Source organism: Panthera onca, chromosome D2 (assembly GCF_046562875.1).
Source record: "Panthera onca isolate mPanOnc1 chromosome D2, mPanOnc1 haplotype 2, whole genome shotgun sequence".
Classification (NCBI taxonomy): Eukaryota; Metazoa; Chordata; class Mammalia; order Carnivora; family Felidae; genus Panthera; species Panthera onca.
The window spans coordinates 49,271,954-49,283,982 of NC_138349.1; the positions used below are offsets into that span (position 1 = coordinate 49,271,954).

The 12,029-nt window shown below is 52.9% G+C and overlaps 1 long non-coding RNA gene across 1 annotated transcript; it reads right to left on the minus strand.

Annotated features, from left to right (window-relative positions):
* Nucleotides 1–7,684: 7,684 nt before the first annotated feature.
* LOC132685261 (uncharacterized) lies at nucleotides 7,685–9,612 on the minus strand. The gene is made up of 2 exons (XR_009613025.3): nucleotides 8,820–9,612; nucleotides 7,685–7,947 (listed from the first exon to the last, which is right to left on the minus strand). It is a non-coding gene; the product is annotated as an uncharacterized LOC132685261 (long non-coding RNA).
* Between the last annotated feature and the right edge of the window lie 2,417 nt (nucleotides 9,613–12,029).

Below are 12,029 nucleotides of genomic sequence, written 5' to 3' on the forward strand. Positions count from 1 at the left end.
TTGTTTCATAAAACGAAAGAATGAGTTATCACTTAAACTCGCTCTAGAAGAAGTAATCTTTTAAAAACTCAAGATCCATGGGTAGGAGGGATGGGCTGTGAAAGAGGGTCCTCCCTAAGGATTGCTCCCTTGAACTTGAATAGAACAAATCCAAGGCCGTAGTTCTACAGGTCGGAACTAGAATCTCCCACTGGAATCTCCCACTGGAATCAAAATTCCAGAGACCCCTGAACATCACTCTATTTGTCAAGGCTGTAGACACAAACACACATCAAGTCTGAAAGAGGGAGGATCTCAAGAGTGATGGTGTCAGCAGGGGGGTTCTGAGATAAGATGAGGAGTCTCCATAGCTTCCAAAGGGAGGAACCCCAGCTACATTCTCCCTGCACCGGGGACTGGAGAGGTCAGTGGTCAAGGTCCCAGGGAGACGGTTGTTTTCTGAAGACTTTCCCTAATGAACTATGCTTCAGCTGCAAAAAGACAACCGCAAAACCTGTGTTTCCAACAGTCTCAATTCCAGGAAATTTCATTCTCTTTACTCAAGATCAGTACGTAAACACACACACACACACGCACACGCACACACACACACACACACACACATACATCTATACCTGTGTGTGTATATATACATATAAATGTGTGTGTGTGTGTGTATGAAATATGATTTATCAACTTACATCTGTCTTCTCACCAAATAAATAAATAAGCATGAATTCATCCATCGGGAAAATTCACTTGTCAGGATCCATGTCAGATTTTTACCTGGGAAACTCTCCCATGTCATTTCAGTGGGGACAAGGATTGCCCAGAGATGAGCAGAGGGCTGATATGGGTCATCAGGGGCATGGTAGGAATGAATCAAGGCTGTTTCTTCCATTTTCTCCAAGACTGTGCTTTGTACCCAGGTATGTGTGTGGGCAAGGGGTGGGGAGGGGAGGTGCAGGTCCCAAGACATGGGTCCTTCAGAGAACTCAATCCTGTGAATCATTGCCACGAGGTGTCCATGGGGTCAGACAGCCTGCCTTATAAGCCCATCTTCTCACTCACTATGTACCTGAGTCTCAGTTTCCCCCATATACTTATTGCAAAGAGTCATATTTTTTTAAATTTTTTCATGTTTATTTATCTTTTTTAGTGAAAGAGACAGAGCGTGAGCAGGGGAGGGGCAGAGAGAGAGAGAGAGGGAGACACAGAATTGGAAGCAGGCTCCAGGCTGTCAGCACAGAGCCCGACGTGGGGCTCGAACTCACAGACAGCAAGATCATGACCTGAGCCAAAGTGGGACGCTCAACCGACTGAGCCACCCAGGTGCCCCTGGAAAGAGTCTTATTTTTAACCTACCAGGGATTTCAAAGTGAAATCCACAGAGTATTGTGGTCCCTGCGCAATATGAGAAACTTTTTAAATTTGGCACTTTCATTTCAAAAATTGAAAACCATTAGTGAAACCGAATGGGGATTGTGTGTAGATGATCACGTGAGCACCAAATAATGCCTCGGGAATTCAGAGCTTGCATTAACATTCGGGTTTACTCTCACGTTTTTGCAAAACGAAGGCCAGGAGACTTCGTGGGCTGCTGTGCAAACACAGGTTTAGCGGTTTAGCAATTGTTCAAACAGAGACAAGCAGAGGGAGGATTGAGTCATCAAACAGCACAGGGGACACCGGCAGGCCACAGCAACCCGCTCTGTGCTGGAGCGGGCAGGACTGTAGTGGTCACTTCGCATGCTGGAGGAACCGCGTCATACTTTGCAACAACCCTCTTGATGGCACTACCGGGTAAGGCCACGCAACTGGAAACTGTCTTGCTAAATGAGACATAATTTTTGTTAATGTTTATTTATGTTTGAGAGACAGAGACGGAGTGTGAGTGGGGGAGGGGGAGAGAGAAAGAGAGGGAGACACAGAACCCAAAGCAAGCTCCAGGCTCCGAGCTGTCAGCATGGAGCCCATCGCGGGGCTTGAACCGTGAGCAGCGAGATAATGAGCTGAGCGGAAGTCAGACGCTCAACCGACTGAGCCACCCAGGTGCCCCGATGGGACATATTTTTCTATTTTTAAGTTATTATATTTGAGGGCTCTATCAAACTGACTGGCCCATCAAAATCTTGGGTTTGTGGTACAAATGTGTCCATTTTAACACCTAAAAAATAAGAATATTGGTAAAATTCTGGTATTAAAATACCAATAATATTGCCAATAACTCTAATGATGGCCCGGTGTGTTCAAACATCAAAACAATCTAGTTGATAACAAGCAGAACTTAAAATGGGAACACATCCTTCTATTATTAAAGCCCACATTGGTTATTTTACTTTCAGCAAAACATCATCTGTCACATTAAATTAATGCCATTAATTTGAATTTTAATGGTTTTGCAGTTTTGTTTGCATTTAATGTGTAATTGTGTTTTGGTTTTATAGCAGTGTAAGAGCTAAAAGCATAAGGAATTTATACTTACTTTTATGTTTGTATATATTTAAGTAACAATATGATCAAAATAATTTTAGTCAACGCCGGGGGTCTGCAATAATTTTTTCCCCTTTAAAATGCACATATTAGTCAATTTTAAGAAGCACTGAGACTGCACCATAGCTCACTGCTAAATGCACAAGACTACTTTAATTGAAAAAGTCCTGGGTGAGGACAGATTTGGCCCAATGCATTGTGGGATGGGGATGTGAGCTCAAAATGCCCCTAGGAATCTAGATGGGAGCATTTCAAAGCACTAAGCCAGTCACCATCTCAGATGGCTAAAGGACCTAAGGGGCTTTTCTGTCTCTTTCTGCTATTCCCTTTTGCTACACGGTTCCAAGTAATTCCATGTAATTCAGTGATAAGCCATTAAGCTCCTCGAGATTCGTAGCTGGAATCATCTATGACACTCTTTGCATTCATGCACTTTGCTGGAGGAGAAGGTCCACGGTCAGGTGCGCATTTCCATGGTTCTCAGTGGGCCACGGCCACCCCAATAGTGAGGGCAGTGGCTGGGGGCCCCTGTGCCTGACTCCTCGCAGGCACCTGCTCATTACCTTCCATCCCTACTTGAAAGCTGAGGAAGCAGAGGCTTGGAAGGGTAGGTCGCTAACCTGACATCCACAGGTGAGGAAGTGTCTGAGCAGGGCCTTGAACTTGTGTCCATAGGATTCCAGAGCCTGGACTCCTAGCCACTCCACTCTGCTGCCTCCTTCTCTCCCGGTGGCTGTCGGTGAAGGCGGAAGGTAGGAGGTTCACAAGGAGTAGCTAATCTCCCACAAGTAGGGCTGTTCTTCTATGTAACAGGATGGAAATGGGAGTCCTTTACCCAAAACTCCAAAGCCAGAGGCAGTGGGCGGCAAATATCCCCAGATTCCAAATGGGGATTGCCAGAATCCATCACCCAAGTGTGTTGTGAAGTGTGTGCACTTCTCACTCCTCAGCCCACATTTAAAGCAAAGCCAGGGACCTTGTGTCTGTGTACAAGCGGACTTTTATGTTATGTAACGTGCTGGGACCTCACTGCTCTCCGCACCTCTGCAAGCTCCTGGCAGGGACTCCAGAGACCCTCTTGATAGGGGGCCACAGAGAGGGGGCACCAGTGCCTCATTCCGCAGTCGGAGGCCCCCTGCCCTGCAGAAACCCCAAACCCACACCCAGGCACAGATATGTCTATTTATTCACACACCTCCCCCAGCTTTTGGGTGGAGGGCATCCCCGAGACAGTGTCCTGCTCGGGGAACTCGGTGTGAGAGGTGAACCAGAGGAGGGTAAGGCCAAGGGTAGCTGCAGATCCTGCAAGAGAATCTGAGCTTCTCCTGGGCTAAGAGGAGGCCATGGGAGGTAACCAGGTTCTAGCAGTGTGTTGGGGACCCACACCTGGAGTGACAAAGGACCACTGAGGGAACATCTGTACCCACACAAAATAGCCCTGGGATGCAAGATGGAGGCCTTGAAAACAAGACAGAAAGACAGAATTCAGACAGTACTGCTCATCAAAAATCATAGGCCCCCCTCCTCCACCCCGCCCCCCATTTTGCCAGGCCCTGGAGAAAACAGAGCCCTGGTCTCCAGGGCTGCCGTAACAGAATCCCACAACCTGGGTGGCTTATAACAGAGGTTTATTGTCTTATAGTTCTGAACACTAGAGGTCTGAGACCAGAGGGTCAGGGGGGCACGCTTCCTTTGACCGCTCTGGGGGAGGATCTTTCCTGGCCTCTTCCAGCTTCTGGGGGTGGCTGGCGGTCCCTGGCCTTCCTTGGCTGGTAGATGATTCATCCAGTCACGTGGCCACCTTCTGTGTGTCTGTTCCCTCTGCATGTCTGTCCAAATTACCCCCATTTTATAAGAACACCAGTCATACTGGATTAGGGCCCACCCTGACGACTTCATTCTAACTCAATCGCTTCTATAAAGACTATTTTCAAATAAGGTCACACGCTGAAAGAGTAGGTGTTAGGACTTCAACACGTCTTTAAAAATTTTTTTTTTAATGTTATTAATTTTTGAGAGAGAGAGAAAGAGTGTGAACAGGGGCAGAGGAGGGGCAGAGAGAGAGCCTGACATGGGACTCAAACTCATGAACTCTGAGATCGTGACCTGAGCCGAAGTTGGACGCTTAACTGACTGAGCCACCCTGGCACCCCAAGACTTCAATATATCTCTTTCCAGAGACAGGATTCAACTCGTAACAGTGAGCAACCCATCCCCAGGCCACTGCCGGACTCCACGCAGGGAGGGAGACACTTTAAACTGGATGCAGAGGACAGGCTGTGCACGGGCTGGACTGGGCCTTTTTAATATCTGAGAGTAGCGTTTGTTCTGGCGTGAAAAGGGTTGAGAAGCTCTCGCACGTGCCTGCGATGTCATCAAGGGGAGGGGAAGGAGATCCAGCCGGGCATGATTGAAAGCATCGAAGGGAGAAAAATAAAGCCATTTCCTGTTCGTACCCCATCGAGTTCAGCCCATTCAATATATGGTTATATATACAAGAGGCAGCTAGGGACCACGACAGCACAATATAACATCAAGTGAATTAAATCAACTGTGGAGGGGGAAAAAAAGGCAGAGAGAAGAATGCTAAGATAGTCGAGGAGGAGAGACTCGTATGTGCCCCTACAAGACATTGGTCTGGATGGGCATTCAAGGATGGGATGGATTCTGCCCAGTGAGCAGACAGAGAGGTGAGAGCGGGACCTGTGTGAGCAGAGCCAGCCCCCGTGCCAAAGCTGCAGACAGCCTGGATCCCATCCCAGGAAGGTCTACGACCCTCTTAAAGAACTTTTATGTCCCCCATCCTGGGCAGCGGATGCAGATTTTATGTGTGTCTGCAGGAGGCTAAAACTGTCTTCAAACACAAAATTATAATGATCAGATGTCTGTCTTGGGGATGAGAGTGTTTCCTCGAGCCGAAAGAGCCCCGCAGACAGTGCCAGAAGTGGATTATAAATAACCCACTACCACGTCTCTCCTTCCCACTGCCGAGGCTCCTGGCCTCCAGTGTCTTTCTCCCACTTGGCGAGATCCCAGATTGGTTTTAATTAACAGTTTTGCTCTCTCAGATCCATGCATCCAGGTTTTTCCGGATCAAAAGATGTGCTTCTGTCTCTTCTTCTGTCCTGGCTCGTGAGCAAGGTGGAGGCTGTTTAGGGTCTCAGAACATAGGAGAGAATAGAAAAATGCCACTCGCCTATCAGAAGGGAGGATTTCGAGGGAACTACCCACTACAGAGAGGAGGCCCATAGCCTGATGCTTTGCGGAGAGGTTCTCGGCTGGGTGTCCACCTTCATTTCTGACCCCTGAGGGCCACAGGAGATCAGTAGAAAATGTCTCTAGGCAGAGGCCCCGATGCTAAGTCCCTGCATTCGGCCGTGATCAGATCCGAGCTGGAGGAACAGATCTAGCCTCCTCTTCCAACCCAACCTCCTTGTAAGTGTCAGACCTCCCTTTTAAGTGGGCTGGGCGGCTTCAGCCAAACTGGGTGTGTGGTGCTCACACCCACTAACTAGCCTTACAGGCCCTGCCCTCCAGCGCTGGCTCCCGCTTTCCTGCAACACCCTTCTCCCACCCACATCTGTACCTCCAAAGCCTCCTGCTCCTTTCAAGACCAGGACTCCCACAGCCTTGCCGGAAGCCGCCTTCCTCGGGCTGAGAGCCCATCTCCCTTCAGACCCTTTGTCCTTGATCTGTTCACCCTTCCTAAGGATCCCTTCTATCTGACGTGAGAGACTTGCTTCCCGAAATGGGTGCCACTGAAGGCAAGCAATGCTCGTTGGTCTGCAGAGGGAAGGGGGCCGTTAGGAGCAAATGCAGTAGAGAGTTCCTGGATTCCACAGCCCCCTAGGAGGGCACCCAAACCCTGATAATTGCACAATGGAGCACGCTTAACCCCATCGGAGTCAGTATTCCCCAGGTTCTGTGACCACAGAAACTTTCGTCCCCATAACATCTATTAGCAGTCCCCAGGCACGGGGTGTCACAGACCCCACTTTTGGAAGAGCCACATGAGAGTCTTGGTGATGCCCAGCACCTCCGGCAGGTTCTCGGCATCGGGATGGGGGCGACCCGCTGCCTCGTGTCTCACTGGCCCTTTCTCGACACCGTGCCCTGCGTGTTGTAAGCCGCAGCCATCATCGGGCAGTGTCCGCTCACCAAGGCAGTGAACAGACTTGGGGAGACGTTAGGTTGGGTGCTGAGATAGAAAGAAGGCCCCAGCTCGCCCTCTACCCCTAAGCCCACTCCCCACTCTCCCACCGTGTGTCCCTTCCCTTCTCCACAACCAGAAGGGCAGTGAACTTCTCCAGAAGGCGGCCAGTTTTTAATAACCACACAAAACCTCGCGGACAATGAGGCCTGGTGGAGAACCGTGTGGCACACAGATCAGAGCCTGTGATCTCACGTTCGGTGGCTGATCTAGGACCAATTCCTTCACCCCCTGAACCTCAGTTTCCTCATCTGTAACAGAACCACTGTCATACCAGCTGCTCCGGGTGAGCAGAAAACCTGCCTGAGATGCCCTGTGAGCGGGCACAAGTCTGGCACTGCAACGGGGGAGGGCCTACAACAGGTTATGATTCTGGATCCTGTCTGGGAATAGATTTCCTTTCGCTGACCCATGGGGCGTGTGGGGGGTGCGAATCTCACTGAAATGAGAGACCCTAGGGTCTCACTTAAATTAGTAGCAGATTTGGTGGCCTGAGAGCAGATATGGGGCTCTCTAGCAGGGGTCCTGGTGACTTTCTGGGGAACCCCTTCTGTTTCCTGGTTCTGCTGGAATGGAACAGATCAGAGTTGCCGTGGGAGCATGTCTGAGTCCTCACGGAGGGCCCTGTGGGGGCGGGGGCACGGCCCGAACACCCAGCTGTGGGGCTTGGTCTCCATGGGCCTGGCATGGGCCATCCCTCGAGCCACCTCCTTTCTCCTGTAGGCCCTGGAGGTCTGTCTAACTGCCTTGGGGAGGGGATAAGGCTGCAGGAAACACAGAAGCTGGACATCTCTTTCTGGCATGAGACCCCAGAAAGCCATCTCTATCGGGAAACAAGGAGGGCCAACGGTCTCTGATAAAGGATATGAAGGATACACAGTGAGTCAGAGCAAGTGCCCCCAGCTCCTGTGGCTGGGTCTCCCTGGGCACAGGGAGTGGAGGGGACCAGAGGGAGTGACATCAATGGAGTTGTCAGTAGATCCCAAGAAGATGAACCCCACATGAAACTCCCAAGTATATTTGTGGGATCAGGAAGCAAAATGCCTGGGCTCTGTGGCTGGGGAAGAGGCAGGGTTCTGGAAAATTTGTGCTGCAGGATTATTTCCAGGCAGATGAGGCCTCAGGAGGCTTTACAGTGTTTTCGTGCCCCAGTGGTGTCCAAGAAGCCAGGTGTCCCATTCATCCAACACCTGCACCAGCTCCCAGATCTCACACATCCCGAGGGAGGAGAGGGCCACAAGTGCACAGGGTCCCATGTGCATCACCTTGGTGGGAAGGCAACCAGAAAGAGAAATTGAATTGTCATAGGAAATTTGAGGAAATTCCATTTCTTGCATGCCTGAGCTTTTGACTGACGTTCCCAGCCACTGAACCTAACGAAGTCTGGGGACCATCCTACCATGACCATCAAAGACACGGGATCCAGAAGGGGATCTGCTAGGGACTAGCCTGGAGCATGGAGCACTCTCTCCCACAGCTTCTCCCTCTGAGCCTCTGAGCAGCCTGCAGTGAAGCAGCCGCTGGCCCTTCTGGGGCCTGGCGCTGACCTTCTGACTCCCTGAGGTCTGAGGGCCCCGTCCCCATTGGGTCACGGGGCCTCGATAGTGTGGATTAGACAAGACACTATGTAACGTAAAATCCTCAGTACTGTGTCTGCTACAGGGTAAGTAAGCCCTTGATTAATGGTGGCTATTGTTCTCATGGTGATCACAGAAAATACACCTTCTGCCTCTCCCGTCTCCTTGGCATAGCCCTCACACTCACCCTCCCTACCCCATCCTCCTTTCTCCCCTAGGCCCTGGTCTCCTGGATGCTGGGACAGGGGATCCTGAGTGGATCGTGGGGGAGTTCTGGTCAGCCCACGCGGGGGTAGGGCTCTCCCTCACCATTGGAGGATGCCAGAACCTGGAAGGGCCCCCAGACCAAAAGGCACTCACACCCTAGTTCCCTGGATGGACGGAAAGGCAGCCCAGAGGAGGTGGGGCCAAAGCAGAGCCCAGGCCTGAGAGCCAGACCAGGCTCGCCCAGGCCACTGCCTTTCCTGCTGCTGCTCCCGCCCCACACCCCCTCCCACCCAGGCTGGATTCAGGCGTTGGGAGGAGGAGGAGGAAGAGGAAAAGAAGGACTGCTGACTCACATCTAATAATGGTATCGCTCACTTCCTTGGATCCAGTCCCAAAGGGGTGGTCCCCGAAAGTCGGGAGGCGGCAAAGCAGCCCATAATCCCCCTGCACGCTCTCCAGAGAACAGCACCGAGCTAATGGACTCAAGCCTGCCTCCTTCCCGAGGCCCTACAGAGCAACAGCCAAGACCCTGCAGCTGTCCGACAGCTTGTAGGACCTAGGGGTCACATGAGGCCCCATCAGGTGGGCAGGTGGGAGGGACATTGTCTCCTTCCATCTAGAGGTCCTGTCCTGGGAATTCAGACCTCTCTTCATCAACGCCGCCTGTGGGCGTGTACTGTGCCTGACACGGAGGGGCTCCAGGGAAGGAGCGGGGGGGGACCCTGTTCAGAAGGCCCCCATGCAGGACTCCCCACTTTCTGCAGATAGCTGCACCTTGGCAACTCCCCTTCTTATTCCTTCTCTTTGCCTTCCCATCCTGTCCGCGCACCAGTCCTAACCATCCGATTGCCTCGCTGTCCCTGCAGCCATCTGCACACTTGGGGCCACAGTAGTCTGTGCGGCCCTCCTGTCAACTCATCCTCTCCTACCTTTGCCAGGTGGCCAGAAATCTGACATCCAAGTGACATCACCCCCTGCATAATAATCACAGTGACACTTAGGGACCCTGGCCACCCACCTTCGTGGTGGCAGAGGAGCCCAGGCCGGCCTGTTCCGGCACCGTGCTCTCCCCCACCCCTCCACGTCACCCCCACCTCCCACAAGCAGTTCTGGTGTGGCTTTTAGCAGGCCCGACTCGGGGCTCTGGCCTCCGCCTCCTTGCTCTCATGGTTTTGCGACCTGTGATAGATCATGCTCAGGCTACGATGAACGTGGTGGCACAGGAAGAGGTAGAATGCAGAAGAATGTAATGGCAGGGCAGCAACAATTGCCTTGCAGGTGACAGGGAGACCCCTGAGTGCCAGTGCCAGCCTGAGGTGGGACAGTCAGGGCCATACAACGGAACACTCTGCAACAATGAGGAGGAGAGAAGTCCAAAGTTGGACTTTCTGCGGAGAGAAAGAAGCCAGACACAAAGGAGAACCGAGGTCTCCGGGATGCCGGGCATGTTCTATTTCTTGATCGCAGTGCTGGCCACGCAGGTGTATTCACGCTTTGTGAAATTCCATCAGAATGGACACTTGGTATGCATGACCTGCTCTGTAAGCATATGATACTTCAATACAAGGTTTACAGAAAAGGCAGCAGACCTGCAGCTCTGGGCCTTCTGACCTGCCAGATTCCCCGCTTTGGGCAGGATTTGTTGAGTTCTGAACTTCGGGCACACTTCGAAAGTAAAGATGCCCAGGGCCCCGTGCTCGCGCCCTGGAGCCTGCTCTGTGTGCGTCCCTGGCACTGCCTGCCTGCTGTGTGCTGTTTGTTCGGTAGCAAACAGAAGTGAGAGCGTCCACAAACCCAGCCCGGGCTATTCTCACCGGCCCTTTCATCCGGAGCCGGTGGCCTGGCTTAGATCGCCAGCAGGCCAGCCTGCACACCTCAAAGGCAGGACAATTCCTGTGCACGGGGACAAAGGTTGTACAACTCGGCTCCTCTCTAGGCATCAAACCAATTACCTATGGTCATCACCCAGGATCTTGGCTCCACTCTGCTACAAAATAGGATCCAGCCGAACCCCTTCCCTTTTACAGGCGGGGAACCTGAGGCCCCACGATGGAAGGAGCTTGTCCAAGGCCACTTCATAGCTCTCCTGTGGGCAGGCCCTCACCCAGCTGTCCTCGAGAGCGAGTACCAGGTCTCTCTCCCCAGTGGCCCCCACCTGCCCTTCAGTGATTGGGAGTGGGGTTGTTGAGAGGCTTCTTTCTTTTAAAAGAATCTTAGAGGCTTAAAGCAAAAGGAGATGCATTTTCACTGGGCAGAGTTGGGGCATGCTGGACTTCCTGGTGGGCAAAGGGCATTTCTGGGGCTGCCCAGCATGGGAGGGTCACAGCAGGCTGGCAGCCATCAACCCCTGTCTGCAAAAGCGGGGCACAGACATCAGCCCCAAACTCTGATCTCAAGGTTCAACACGGTGGGATGCTGTCGACATCCTTTCCCATGACCTTTGCAGTGACCACCCAGGGGCCGCCGGTGCGATCTGGGGGACAAATGCAGCCTGTGGCCCTTTCAAAGCCAGTGAGGCCTGCGCCCTCTCCCCTTTGCTTCTCCATTGTCACCCCTGTTCACCCATTCCCATGTCACCCTCTGCACCCCAGCCTTCAGGCCATCTCGTCCCCTCCTTTCTTCCTTATTTATCCTCATATTTGCTTGTTCGTGCCGCCCCCCATCCTTCACCCCTCCACTCCCGAACTGCCGCTCCCCCATTCTCCCCTCCCTTCTTGCAGTCACAGCACTGACTCCTTTCTTCCCGTCCCCCAGGCGCACCTTTTCCTCACGCATCATGGCAGGTGTTAGCGTTGTGCTGATGCTCCCAGCCCCCTCCCTTCCGGACGGGAGGCGACTTTCACCGGCTAGACCCCTCGTGGTAGAGGATGGGCCTTGGCCCGTGGTGGCCGCTGGAGCTGACATGCGTCTCCCCTGAACCAGAGCCTTTCATGGCCAGTGTGAGCCCCCCACCCCCCGCCAGACATCATGGTTAACCGCGTCCCAGTGACCAGCTGCAGCCCGACAAAGAGGCTGGATTCAGAGCGAGGAGTGAATGGAGCCCAGCTCCCAGCCCACCACAGCAGCCGTGGAGGCGCCCCCTTCCAGAGAAGCTGCTGGAAGCAGGGCTGATTGACACCGGCCAGCTGTGCCCTCTGAACCCGGCACGGTGTTCACGCGAGGGTGTGCTTGCTTCCCTCGGGCTCTCCCCACAGATGGCACACCGTGACTGGGCCAGAAGTGGGATTCTGCAAGTGGGCAATGTTGGGCTAGGGGCTCCCCCTCGGCCTGCTCCAGACCTTGTCAGAAGTGTCCAGTGCTCGAGCTCCTCCCCAGAGTCGGTCCCTCCCCTTGTCCTTCCTCGGGTCTCAGGTCTCAGACCTGCCCTGAGCTTCCCCGCCCTCTGCCTTTAATCTTCCACAGGCACCTCCCCAAATCAAGGCATATCTAATCCCATCCTGAAGCCCGCTTGACAGCTCACAAAGGCCGTGTGCACAAGCAAGAACGAATCTTTGTTTGCTCCCTGCTGCGGCATACCCTAGCCTTATTCACTCGTTGACTCTCTCATCTGGCCACTCAGTCTA